Genomic DNA, 12615 nt, shown 5'->3' with positions numbered 1-12615 from the left:
AAATTCTCACAGATTGGACAAAGTGAGGTGTATGAGAGTCTGTGGAAGTTTATAATGTGTTGAGCATGTGTATGAGTGTGTGTATCTTTAAAAAATTTTTTTCAACGTTTATCCATTTCTGGGACAGAGAGAGACAGAGCATGAACGGGGGAGGGGCAGAGAGAGAGGGAGACACAGAATCGGAAACAGGCTCCAGGCTCTGAGCCATCAGCCCAGAGCCCGATGCGGGGCTCGAACTCACGGACCGTGAGATCGTGACCTGGCTGAAGTCGGACGCTTAACCGACTGCGCCACCCAGGCGCCCCGAGTGTGTGTATCTTTATGGTGGGTTTACATATAAAATATCTATTAAAACGATATAGCTATCTGGAATCCATCCATGTTAAAGAAATATAAGAGGCTTTATCTACTGAAATGAGCTCTCACCTAAAACTCAGAAGACATTAGCTCTTAAATAATATTTATGTATGCAACTATTTATTAAATGTGTACGTAGTACTAAGTGCTTTCCATGCGTACTTCCTTAATCCTGTCAACACATGTGGAAAACAAGCACTCTTATCCCATTTGGCAGCTTGGGAAACAGGCACAAAGAATAAATGACATTGATGATGATACGTGTCGGAAGCGAGGCCACCGAGCTGGGAAATGCCCACGGGACTCTAATGGCCACATTCTCAGTATCTTCGCCTGTGAACCAGGGACCGGAATAGCTGTTCTGTTATCTCACGGTTGATTTGTGGCAGAATTTTCACGCGGTTCAATAAAGGACACCACTTTGAACGCTATGGTTGCATTTTAAAGACACGAGTAGGATTACTCGCGTACATTGATGCTTCCTTTCCTGGACTGTTTGCTTCTTCTTCCAGGGAAAGAACTACATATTTTTCACCATTCTGAGTCTTCCCGGGATGCTCAGTTCCCACATGCATCTGTGGTAACTGCTTGCATCTATTTGACCTCAAATTTTCCTTGGTTTATGTCTTCAGAATTGACTTAATTCCTTTAATGTCCCAGTTGACCAACCATAGAGAAACATCACCCAGTGGCCTGGTTTCCACTCCGCCCTATAGCTGTGGTACTTCTGGTTCTTTCAGATTGCGTGGCTGAGTGCATTCAGGTTAATAAATGAATGTTTTCCTCCTGTGTTCTCAGTGTTGCTGCTTTTATAAAACGTGATTAAAATGGTTGTTGAAACTACAGGATTTGACTCTTTGCATTTCAAGTGACGAGGACTGTGAGCAAGATTTCACTTTGATGAGCCAATAATTTTTAACTATTTTAAGTACATTCCCCAAATATGGCTTTTCTTTCTTTCTTTTCTTTCTTTCTTTTTTTTTTTTTTTTAATATTTGAAAGTAACGGCACCGCTTTGAAGAATTCCTATTGACAAACGGATCCTTTAGATCTGTATAGAAGCTCGCTGTGTGACAGGGGGTGACTTGTTAAGGTCTATACGAAACCAAGAATGAAAAGCAGAAACTGTGTCTAACATCTTTTTGTCTATTTCTCCATTTTCCACTTAGAATTGATATCGGCCTCTTTGACCTTTCAGCTCATGAGTTGTTGATAGCGTGTAGCCATTTTCTACGGTTCGATTTGTTTCATTCAGAAACCATGACATCTTTGTTTTGGGTGCATCCACCCCGGGGCCATTCAGCACCCACCTACCACGTGCCTGACATTAAAGTGACAATTCGGGATCTTGTGCAGGATAAGGGGCTCTAACACCTGGTTTCCAGCCTCTGAGGTCTGTGTTAGCTTAATTGGTAGCTAAGTGGCTAAGACATTCTCAGGAAGAATTAACCCATGTGCAGCATTAATAGTCTTTTATCATATTCTCACAAACTATAAAGCAATAAAGCACACTAAAGTCAATCTAATCTTTTAAAAGTAATTTTAGAAACAATAGAACTCACTGACCAGCTAGGTCTGAAAATTTTAAAAGAACAAAGTGTGATACCCTTCTCTTGACTTCTTTCATCCATTTTCTCGAGGCTTATATCTTTTATAAACGTGTATTGAAATGTAACTTGCTGAAGGAGTTCCAACGTCGTTAGAACACGGACTTCAGTGAGTGTCCATATAAATAAGCTGCAGTGAAGACATACTTTGCATTCTGAAACATGGAATGTTACATACAGAAATAACTCTATTTGGAACACTAATTCCTGTGGCCCATATAAATGTATGTCTTTTCTACAAAGGACCAAAAAGTGAGTATTAACATATCAGACAAACATAGCCAGCAAAGTTAGCTCATTTAAATACAAAATTCAGGGGCGCCTGGGTGGCTCAGTCGATTAAACATCCGACTTCGGCTCAGGTCACGATCTCACAGTTCGTGGGTTCGAGCCCTGCGTTGGGCTCTGTGCTGACAGCTCGGAGCCTGGAGCCTGCTTTGGGTTCTGTGTCTCCCTCTCTCTCTGCCCCCTCCCCGGCTCGCACTCTGTCTCTGTCTCCCTCTCTCTCTCTCAAAAATAAATTAAAACATCAAAACAATTAAATACAAAAGTTAAAGTCTGTTCCATGTGCTTGATGCATTTGCTTTGGAAAAATGTGTACTCTACTGTATCCAAGAGCTAGGGAAACATTTCTCAATACAAATACTAAGCAGAATTCTGTAATAAGCAATGCATGAAATCAAATATAGTTTGATCAGACATAAAAATTAAAAAGAAGAGTTTTTGCTTTAGATTGGAGAGGAGACACCAACCTGAATTATACCTAATTTCGAATACACATGCTTTAGCAAACATGAAACACACATGCACAACCGACGTGTATATTCACACATGCACACACATACACGTGCATCCGGGCACACACACACACAAATACACATATGCACACGGTGTACATTGACACATTAACGTGTTAGTACTAAGTTAACTCTTGATCAGTAATAAATTGCAAACTGATTTTTCTTTCTCCTGAATTGCTGGTCTTTTCTTCTTCTTCTTCTTCTTTTTTAATGTTTATTTATTTTTGAGAGAGAGAAAGAAAGAGCACGAGCAGGGGAGGGGCAGAGAGAGAGAGAGAGAGAGCAAGACACAGAATCTGAAGCAGGCTCCAGGCTCTGAGCTGTCAGCACAGAGCCCCATGTGGGGCTTGAACTCGTGAACCTTGAGATCGTGACCTGAGCTGAAGCCAGATGCTTCCCCTACTGAGCTACCCAGGCGCCCCGCTGGTATCTTCCCTGCCATAAGGCCAAGCATATGTTCAGCACATGTTAGGGACGCTCAATAAATATTTGTTAACTTTGAATTACCTGAATTGAATGAGTTCAAGATTATGTATAGACTCCCCGATTTATGGAAAGACGCTTAAATTTGCAGTAGGGGACAGGACTGAGTAAACAGTGTTTTTATTGTCAAATTCTCTTGCCATCTCCCATAGCATCCTCAACACCGACATAGACGCAGGAACAGAGGACAGAATATTGTCAGGTTGTGAAAGCGTGCCGGTTGGTGGCTGCTAAAGGTATACCTTTAAAAAACCGAAAGCAGGTGACTATTCTGAATTCCTTTGTCTGTTCCTATTCGCAGCTTGTCTGGCACAGTATCAGTTTTTCTAGGAAGTCTCCAATGCAGAAAGGAAACAATGCCTACCCTTCTGAGGCCGTAGGAACTGTTACCTTAAAGGAGAACGCATCATTTGGCCCAGTTGGGGAAAAATTACCGTGAAAAGAGGACAAACGGAAACAATTCTCAGGATTTTGTTGAGCAAATTCCCAAATTTGGCCTACATTCCCACGTAAGGACCTTTGTAGAGCCATGTTTCTCTTTCAAAGCATTCTTTTGTATTTTTTTTTTTTTTCCCATTGAGGAATAAACTACAAAGTGGACTTCTGTGTTTCACTTTTTGGGTTAAACTAGCACAAGCAAAAAGCGACCAGTTTTCCTGAGGTATAACACCGTCTGCAGGGAAACAAGTCACGTGCAGCCTGTGGTATTTAAAGTGATCTTTTCCGGACAGGATGTGGACGCATGAGGCGTGTCCTTAAGCAAGGCCTTCCAAAGCGCCAAATCTAAAGTAAATAACGTTTCGATATCTTCAGGGAGAGCACCCAGATTTCTGAGAGCTTTCTTGGGCAAGGAACAGGTCAGCAGAAATCACCCAAATCAAATGGCAAACCAGATAAGATTATCACTTAACAGAACTGCTCAGTGGTGACGGCCAATCTCTGTGGGAATGTTTGGTCAACAAGCAAGCCATAAAAGGTTCTGGGGCACACGTAGATTATTGGTCTCATGGGAACACAATATTGATCAGACAGGTAATTTCACCTAATAATCTTCAAACACTAGTCAAATAGCTGGTGACTGATTTGAGGATAATTTTTAATAATTGCTTTGGTATGAAAAGAATTCTTCATTTCATTCAGTATATAGTCCCTTGAAGAATGTGAGGAATTACGAGGTTTAATGTTCTCTTAAAATAGAAAAGGGAGATGTTCAGGTAGGTCTTTCTTTGCCTTATGAAACTAACAACAGATGGAAAAGAAAGACAGATGCATAGCACGTTACCCCCACACACATGCCCACGTACAGATATATGAATGCAGAGTCATAGAGCCTTTCCACAACTTTGCATTTACCTTAAAAGGATGGGGAATCTTAAGTTTTTATCAGAATGTAGATTTGGCTCTACCTGCATTCCAGGTAGGACTATGCATTTTCTTGCAGATGTAGCGCTTTCCGAAAGGGGAGTCTTTTCGGAGGAAGTCTGGGACACAGGAAGAGACCAGGGCTGGTACCTTTCTCTGGGGACTGCTCTCCCCATCTGGCTCACTGGTTAGTATGGACCGGGAAAAGCATTTTCACAAAAGCTGGGATCACTGTGATGTTCAGCTTGCTCTTTAGAATAAAGCAAATCAACGGTGTTATTTTCCGATATACGGCGACGCTCACTTTTTCTACCATTATATTATTTGCCTGACTTTGGAATCTATCCTGCATTTCCCAGACACCAAAATACCTTCAGCAAGCCTCCTCTACACTCCGTGTCTCTAACCTACTTGCAGTTTATTTTGTGTTCAGGCATTTGGGCAGAGCTTCCGGTTCCGTGATAAAAAAAGAAAAAGTGGAAAGAGTTTGTTTTTGCTCCTTTGGTTTAAATTAACATCGGCCATCTTCCTGACCTGAATTCTGACAACACAATTGCTATGAAATATTGGTTTGAACTTAAAACCAGAAATCCTGAACGTAGCTTTCTGCCAAGTAGGTGCTAGTTAGAACCAGCTGTCCAAAGCGGAACTGCTGAGTGCTTCAAGGTCCCTGTGATCTGAGCGGGTCTCAGGCAGCGCCTTTTTCAAAGGAGAAACTGCCAGTTCAGATACTTCTCCGGGACGGATTAAGATTTATCTGTAGCCCAATCAACGTGCCATTTCTCCTCTCGTTTAATTTATCATTGTGTGGATCCCAAACTGAAGCAGAAATAATAAACTGGAGCTACGTTGAGGGACTTCAAGCCATTGTTTTAGGAGGTAAGTGGCGGTGGAAGGCCACTTGGGAAGGGTCTCAAGGGGAAAGGGTGGAAAACCAATAAATCTGCGGAGGATCGTCACGGAACACACGTCTCAGAAAGAGGCCTTTAATTGTGGGTGTGTAGTGGAAAGTACGAGTCAAGACAGGCTCAGTTTCACACCTGCACTTATCCTTTTGTGCAACAGGTGACCCTAGATCATCCAAAGCAGTCAGAAGTTTAACTAATAGAAAAAAAAAAATTCTCTGTGGGTAGAATTGGCCATGGTCATCTCATTAAGCACAGAGTTCTGTTTTCAACATAATTAGTCATCTAATTACTCCTCCAAAATTAGTTAGTGCATTCAGATGCCTAATTAATTATAATTTCATTCAAAGTACTCTGTTGGTAATGCTTTTGTTCTCTGTTCCGACAAATCAAATTACTGAGGGACAGATTTGATTTGGAAATTGGTTTGGGTTGAGCCTCATCATAAACATATTAAAATATTAATGAATAAAACAGTGAGAGTATTAATTTCCATAATAAAGAGACCCCCGACCCCCCCCCCCCCGAATGTTAGCTATTTCCAAGGAACACTGCAAACATTAGAGTCACAAATCTCCTAGAGTCTCAGATTGGGTGCTAAGGCGGAAAGAACAAGATCTGAGTTCAAACACCCCCCTGCCTGGTGATGAAGTTCTGTGCACGTCGGACTGGATGTGAGTGTGGAACACGGCAAAACTGGCTGTCTGGTTTCTTATGATCAATACGTACTGTTCACTATTGTTTGTCCATGGTCCACAGCTAACCGGGTACAGTTATTCTCAAAGGTAATCTAATCTAGAAGCCATGTGATAGCTCATCTACAACGTTAGTATTTTTCAAGGGAAAAATTGTGAACAGCTGTTATTTGGGTCCGACCAGGGACCAGTCCTTACTCTGAGGGATTTGAACTTTAGCTCATTCGATCCTTCCAACCGGCCTTTGAGGTAAGTGCTATTAGCCTCACTTTCCAGAAGAGGAAAGGAAGGCACAGAGAGGTGGGATCACCGGCCTGAAGCCACCAGAGGGAAGGAATAAAGAGCTGCTTTCTTAGAAGATCAACCTTAACGCAGTGTATCCTGAGTTTTGTCTGAGGAATGTCATGCAAACGAAACATCTCTGAAAATGAAGATTGATGATGAACAGTATTCAGGAGGATTTCCTCTTTTTTCCTTTGGGGGCCAGGCTGTGGTGGGTATCCATGTTCGGTAATGTCAGTGCGAGAGGAGCCGGCAGGTGCCCACTGCCTACCTCAAAGTCACGTGTATTGGGGCGCCTGGGGGGCTCAGTCTGTTGAGCGTCCGACTTTGGCCCAGGTCATGATCTCGCCATCCGTGAGTTCAAGCCCCACGTCAGGCTCTGTGCTGACAGCTCAGAGCCTGGAGCCTGCCTTGGATTCTGTGTCTCCCTCTCTCTCTGACCCTCCCCTGTTCATGCTCCGTCTCTCTCTGTCTCAAAAATAAATAAACATTAAAAAAATTAAAAAAACAAAACAAAACAAAAACAAAAAACAAAGTCACGTGTATTAACAGGACCATGGATGGCAAAGTGGTCTTGTTTTTTTCGAACATTGAAAGCCTAGTGGTGGAGGCTTTGAAGGAAAGCTGACTTGAAACAGAATGGGAGACACAATGAAGGCAGGTACAGCTGTATTCAGCAATCTCTCAAAGAAGGGCAGGAGGGAGGGGGCCGACTCCAAGTTGTAGTTCCAAACCCCGTCCCTGTTAGCAACGCAACTTGGGGGAGGCCTGGAATTTCTCTGCAATCTCTATGCCTCTTTGCAAGATGAAGGGATGGGTCTTTTCCGTCTAAAGATGCATCATGTGGATGACTCTGCCGAACTTCTTTAACCTCAACTGCCTTATCTACATAATAGAAGCAAAAAATGGAAATCATAACGAACATACCATAAAAATAACAGTGAATAGCAGTGATGAGCACCAGGGGCCCAGGCAGGGGCAGTGAGTGCCGCGATGGCTTTGGTGATATAAAATGACTTGACGAACATTGGTTTGGTGTGTCATCTAATGTCACAACATCTAGTTACCTTTTTCTCCTCGTTCAGAGCCATCTTGATGGACGCTTTGCGCGCAAGAAGGGACCCTCGGTGAATTGGGGCCATTTCTTTTCTAACTATACTGTAAACTATGGTAAAAAAAAAAAAAATCTACTTTTTAAAAAACTGGGCCACTGACTCATCTTTCTATTATGGTTCTAAAGGAAAAATTTAAACTCCTCAAGGGAAAGAGACAAAGCAAGAGAACCCAATTACCCAGCTGAAACTGTACAAATATCAGCTCGCACACCCAGCCGCAGAACAATAGGTATCGTAATGAATCACCTTCTTCCATGAAAAGCCCTCGGTTTCTATCCCCCGGTTTGCTATTTTCTCTGAAGGTTGCCATCCCGTCTGAGCTATAAAGAGGTGATGGATTGCTTCCCTTTCCTCATTGCCACCTCTTGAATTCAGTACAAAAATTAAACCGTTCATTTTCATCTTTCTCAAGAGTTTTCTCGCCTTCATGAATGTTTTTATGAGATGAAAGGAAAGAAGGGAGTGACGATGTAATATAGGAACAGACTAGAGAAATTCTTAAAGGGACCAAGTGTCAGAGGAAGGAGGTGAGGGGAGAGTCCAAGGACGGGGAGCCGGGAGCTGAGAGCTACGGTCTTTGCGCTCAATTTTCTTCATTTGTGACTTTTCCAAATCCCTCCCTCCTCCCTTTCCTTTCTGGGTCCTCCTCTGTTTCTGGTTGTGCCCTTCAGAACTCACCCCAACTGGAAAGGCTCCACGTGTCCCTTCCCGGATCCTCTTTGAATGATGAAATAATATAAGGTCTATGCATAATTGCTCTGTGCTGTTCACAAAGCATTTTCTTGAAGGGAACTTTACACTTTGTCCGTTTCAGCTACTAATGTGTGGATAACATGCCTTCATTCCTAATTATTTTGTCAGCATTTTGTTAAGTGTCCAGAATCTACATCTGAACTAAGACACTTTAATTATCAAATTAACACAATTTCATGGTTGGTATGTTCAATTTCTCACCACTGGACTTTTTAATTTTTTGTTAACTGGCTTCTTCCTGGGCCTTTTCCCCAATCGTACAAAGACACAAATAATGCCCCTGTTTCACATTCATGAACGCTTTCCATAAATATCCAGAAATTAAGGGTTGCCTAAGAGCACCCAATCTTGCAACAAAGCCTTCCTTGTAGTTTTCCTTTATGGATTCTAGCCCATCAATGACATTTATTTATTCACAGGTTAGGAACTTTGGTTCACTTGGAAATATACAATTTTCATAGCTTTTTCTACAACTAATTACTTGAACTCAGTCGTCTCATGTACAAAAAGAAAGAACTTAGCATTAGTGAAAAGAAAAAGGGCATCTAAAACTCTAGCTGACATTAAGCTATGAAAAGAAGAAAGATAAGGGGTTATTTTTTTAAAAGTTGTCAAACAGAAATGACAGAAGTGAACGGGTAATGGCTGAATAAGAAAGAAAGTAATTACGAGATGCGGAATAATTAATTTCTGAAGTTCTCTGTAGAGCTGAGTCATTGTACTTTGTAGTTTCTAGCATGTATTAAGCAGCCTGAACACATTCGTTCCTACACACTAGGATTGCAATGTGCCCCTTTGTGAGATTCAGAGCAGAATCAGAGGCAAAGTAATGATAATAATTCTGAAGTCTAGAAATTCATCTCGATGAGGTCAAGCTGGCTGAGTTATCTGCTGGCACCCCCATCTTGTCAAGCATCATTTTTAAATTACTAAGATGTAACTTATTGAGGTATAATTCCTATACTACAAAATTTACCCTTTTAAGTGTATAATTCAATGAACGTTAGTAAATTTGCATAATTACGAAACATTACCATAATCCAGATTGGGAACATTTCCATCACCCAAAGAGATCCCCTGTACTAATTTTCAGTCAGTTTCTGTTTCTACCCCCTGACCTTGGGCATCACTGGTCTTTATACATATTTAATTTATTTTATTTTATTTTATTATTTAAAAACTTTTTTTAACTTGGGGCACCTGGGTGGCTCAGTCGGTTGACAGTCCGACTTCGGTTCAGGTCATGATCTCACAGCTCTTGAGTTCCAGCCCCACGTCAGGCTCTGTGCTGATGGGTCGGAGCCTGGAGCCTGCTTGGGATTCTGTGCCTCCCTCTCTCTCTGCCCCTAACCCATTCACATTCTGTCTCTGTCTCTCTCAAAAATAAACATTAAAAAAAATGTTTTTAAAGTTTATTTATTTATTTTGAGAGAGAGAGAGAAAAAAAAAACAGAGCATGTAACTGGGGGAGGGGCAGAGAGAGAGAGAGAGAGAGAGAAAGAGAGAGAAAATCCTAAGTAGGCTCTGTGCTGTCAGTGCAGAGTCCGATGTGGGGCTCAAACTATGAGATCATGACCTGAGCCAAAGTCAAGAGCTGGATGCTTAACCAAATGAGCCACCCAGGCGCCCCTATTTATACATATTTTATATGTTTGCCTTTATGAATATTTTGTGTAAATGGAGTCATACAATACATGGTCTTTTGTGTCTGACTTCCTCCACTTAGCATAGTGCTTCTGACGTTTATCCATGTTCTGGAAGCATCCTGTCATTAACTTCAATCTACTGTTGGAACAATTCTTCTGACAGGTTTTGGTCCAAATTATGGTTCCTCCTACAATCACTTTTGCTGGAGTTGGCTATATTGTGTGTTACCTTTCACTGGTTATAAAGATGAACAAATACCAAGTTATGTTGATGCGGAAAGATCATTTTTTACATGATCCCAAGAACATTACTCAGAGTGGGATGTGAGAACAAGTACAACCACCAGAATATAAACATCTAATATTTAGTGACGAAATGTTTGTTAAAGAAGGCGACTCTGAATGGAGGCATAAAGCAATGTGAGAAAATACTTTGCATGAAATATTTGCATCCTTCAGTGTGGAAAAAAAAAATTAGAAATGGGAATATCTTCATTTGGAGAGTGAAGAGTTAAGATGCATCACACAAGGGCTACCTGGGTGGCTCAGTCAGTTGAGTGTCTGACTTTGGCTCAGGTCATGATCTCACGGTCCATGAGTTCAGGCCCCACATTGGGCTCTCTGCTGTCATGGGCTAAGCCTGCTTGGGATCCTGTCTCTCTGTCTCTCTCTCTCTGCCCCTCCCCCACTCATGCCCTCTCTCAAAAACAAATAAGCATTTAAAAAACAATGCATCAGACAAGACAGATTAATAGAAACAAAATGAATGAACACTATTTATTGAGTATGCATCGTATTAGATGCTAATATGCTACACATATTAGAAAGTGTACCAAGGGATTTTTTTCCTAAAGTATTCACAAAATATAAAGATTTCTATATGATGAATATATAGAAAGCAAGTGCCCTCTCACTGATTAGGAGATTTAAAATTTTTTTTTTTTAACATTTATTTATTTTTGAGACAGAGAGAGACAGAGCATGAACAGGGGAGGGGCAGAGAGAGAGGGAGACACAGAATCTGAAATAGGCTCCAGGCTCTGAGCTGTCAGCACAGAGCCCGACGCGGGACTCGAACTCACAGACCGTGAGATCATGACCTGAGCCGAAGTCGGACGCTTAACCCACCGAGCCACCCAGGCGCCCCAGGAGATTTTAAAATTAAGAGTACATTCAGTGGAAGTAATTAGTAGGAGAGGAAAAACTACAGATATTTACCATTGATATAGGACACTGATATTTTTCTGAAGACATGTTTTCAACAGTGTATTATTATTTTTAATTTTTAAAATAAAATTACCAGCAAGTTTTTTCAAAGCAACATTTTATGATTCCTGAATTTGAAATTGGCTCTTTTAGCCAATTGGATGATTTTTTTTTTTTAACTGTCCATTTGCTGAGGGTTTTGACTGCCCCAAATCATAGCTTGCTATAGTATTTTTAGATTCAGGATTTTTTCTTGAAATAAAACTTGACTCAAATTCAGTGGAAACACAATGACAATCTCTCTCTTTTTTTTTTTTTTTTTTTGAATTTATTTATTTATTTTAAGAGAAAGAGAGCACAAGTAGGGGAGGGACAGAGAGAAAGAGAGAATCCCAAGCAGGCTCCATACCATTAGCACAGAAACTCATACGGGGCGTGAACTCACAAACCGTGAGATATGACCTGAGCTGAGATCAAAAGCTGGACCCTTAACCGACTGAGCCACCCAGGCACCCCACACATCAACAATCTTAAAATGAATATTCCAGATATTGGGACCTTCCCAATATTGAATGAGTTGGGGATATGGCCATTGTTGAGTGAGCTGTATTGGAGCTCAAGGTGAAAGGGAAAGTGCGTCCTTGTATGCATCCTTTTATTATTTTTTTTTAAATAGATCTCATTTTTGCCATTTTTAGAATTACAGACTGATTAAAACGTCCAGCAAGTCCTGATATACCTCCTTACCCAGTTTCCTGTTACATCACATTAGTATGATACATTTGTTATTAGTAGTGAACCCATATTGGCGCATCATTATTAACTAAAGTCCGTGGCTTATTCAGATTGTTTTGCTTTAACTTGATGTTCTTCGGTTCCGGGATTCTATTCAGGATGCCACATAACACCCCACCATCATGTCTCCTGAAGCTCCTCTTGGCCGTGACAGTTTCTTAAACTTGTTTTTGATGCCCTTGACAGTTTTGAGGAGGACTGGTCAGATATTTTGTAGGATGCTCTTCCTATTGGAATTTGTCTAGCTTTATTAGACAAATTTCGGGGAGGAAAGCCACAGAAAGAAAGTCCCATTCTTGTCTCATATCAAGGTTACCTGCTATCAGCGTGAGCTACCACTGCTGATGTCAACACGGATCACGTGACCGAGGTGGTGTTTGTCAGGTTCTTCACCGGAAAGTGACTGCCCCCGGCTTTCCACACTGTCCCTTTTGGGAAGAAAGTCCATTCACAGTCCATACTTAAGCAGAAGGAAGGGCTGCTCTACCTCCTTGAGGGCAGAATGTCTCCATAAATTACTTGAAATTACTCTGCCTGGGAGATTTGTGTGTTGTCTCCTATTTATTTATTTATTCAGTCATTTATTTGGAATAGCATAATCTCATGGAT

The 12615-nt window shown here is 41.3% G+C and overlaps 1 long non-coding RNA gene across 1 annotated transcript in view; it reads left to right on the top strand.

The window, feature by feature from the left end:
* The window catches only part of LOC147584625 (uncharacterized), a 78458-nt gene extending 73889 nt beyond the window's left edge, over positions 1-4569 (top strand). Inside the window, exons 2-3 of the long non-coding RNA XR_015255694.1 lie at positions 3400-3483; positions 3549-4569. This is a non-coding gene — a long non-coding RNA (uncharacterized LOC147584625). The remainder of the gene's footprint in view (positions 1-3399; positions 3484-3548) is intronic.
* The last annotated feature ends 8046 nt before the right edge of the window (positions 4570-12615 follow it).

Source organism: Puma concolor, chromosome A1 (assembly GCF_028749965.1).
Source record: "Puma concolor isolate L17-30 chromosome A1, mPumCon1.1.hap2, whole genome shotgun sequence".
Lineage (NCBI taxonomy): Eukaryota > Metazoa > Chordata > Mammalia > Carnivora > Felidae > Puma > Puma concolor.
Note: the sequence above shows the minus strand (reverse complement) of the source record. Positions and strands in the feature narration are given on the sequence as shown.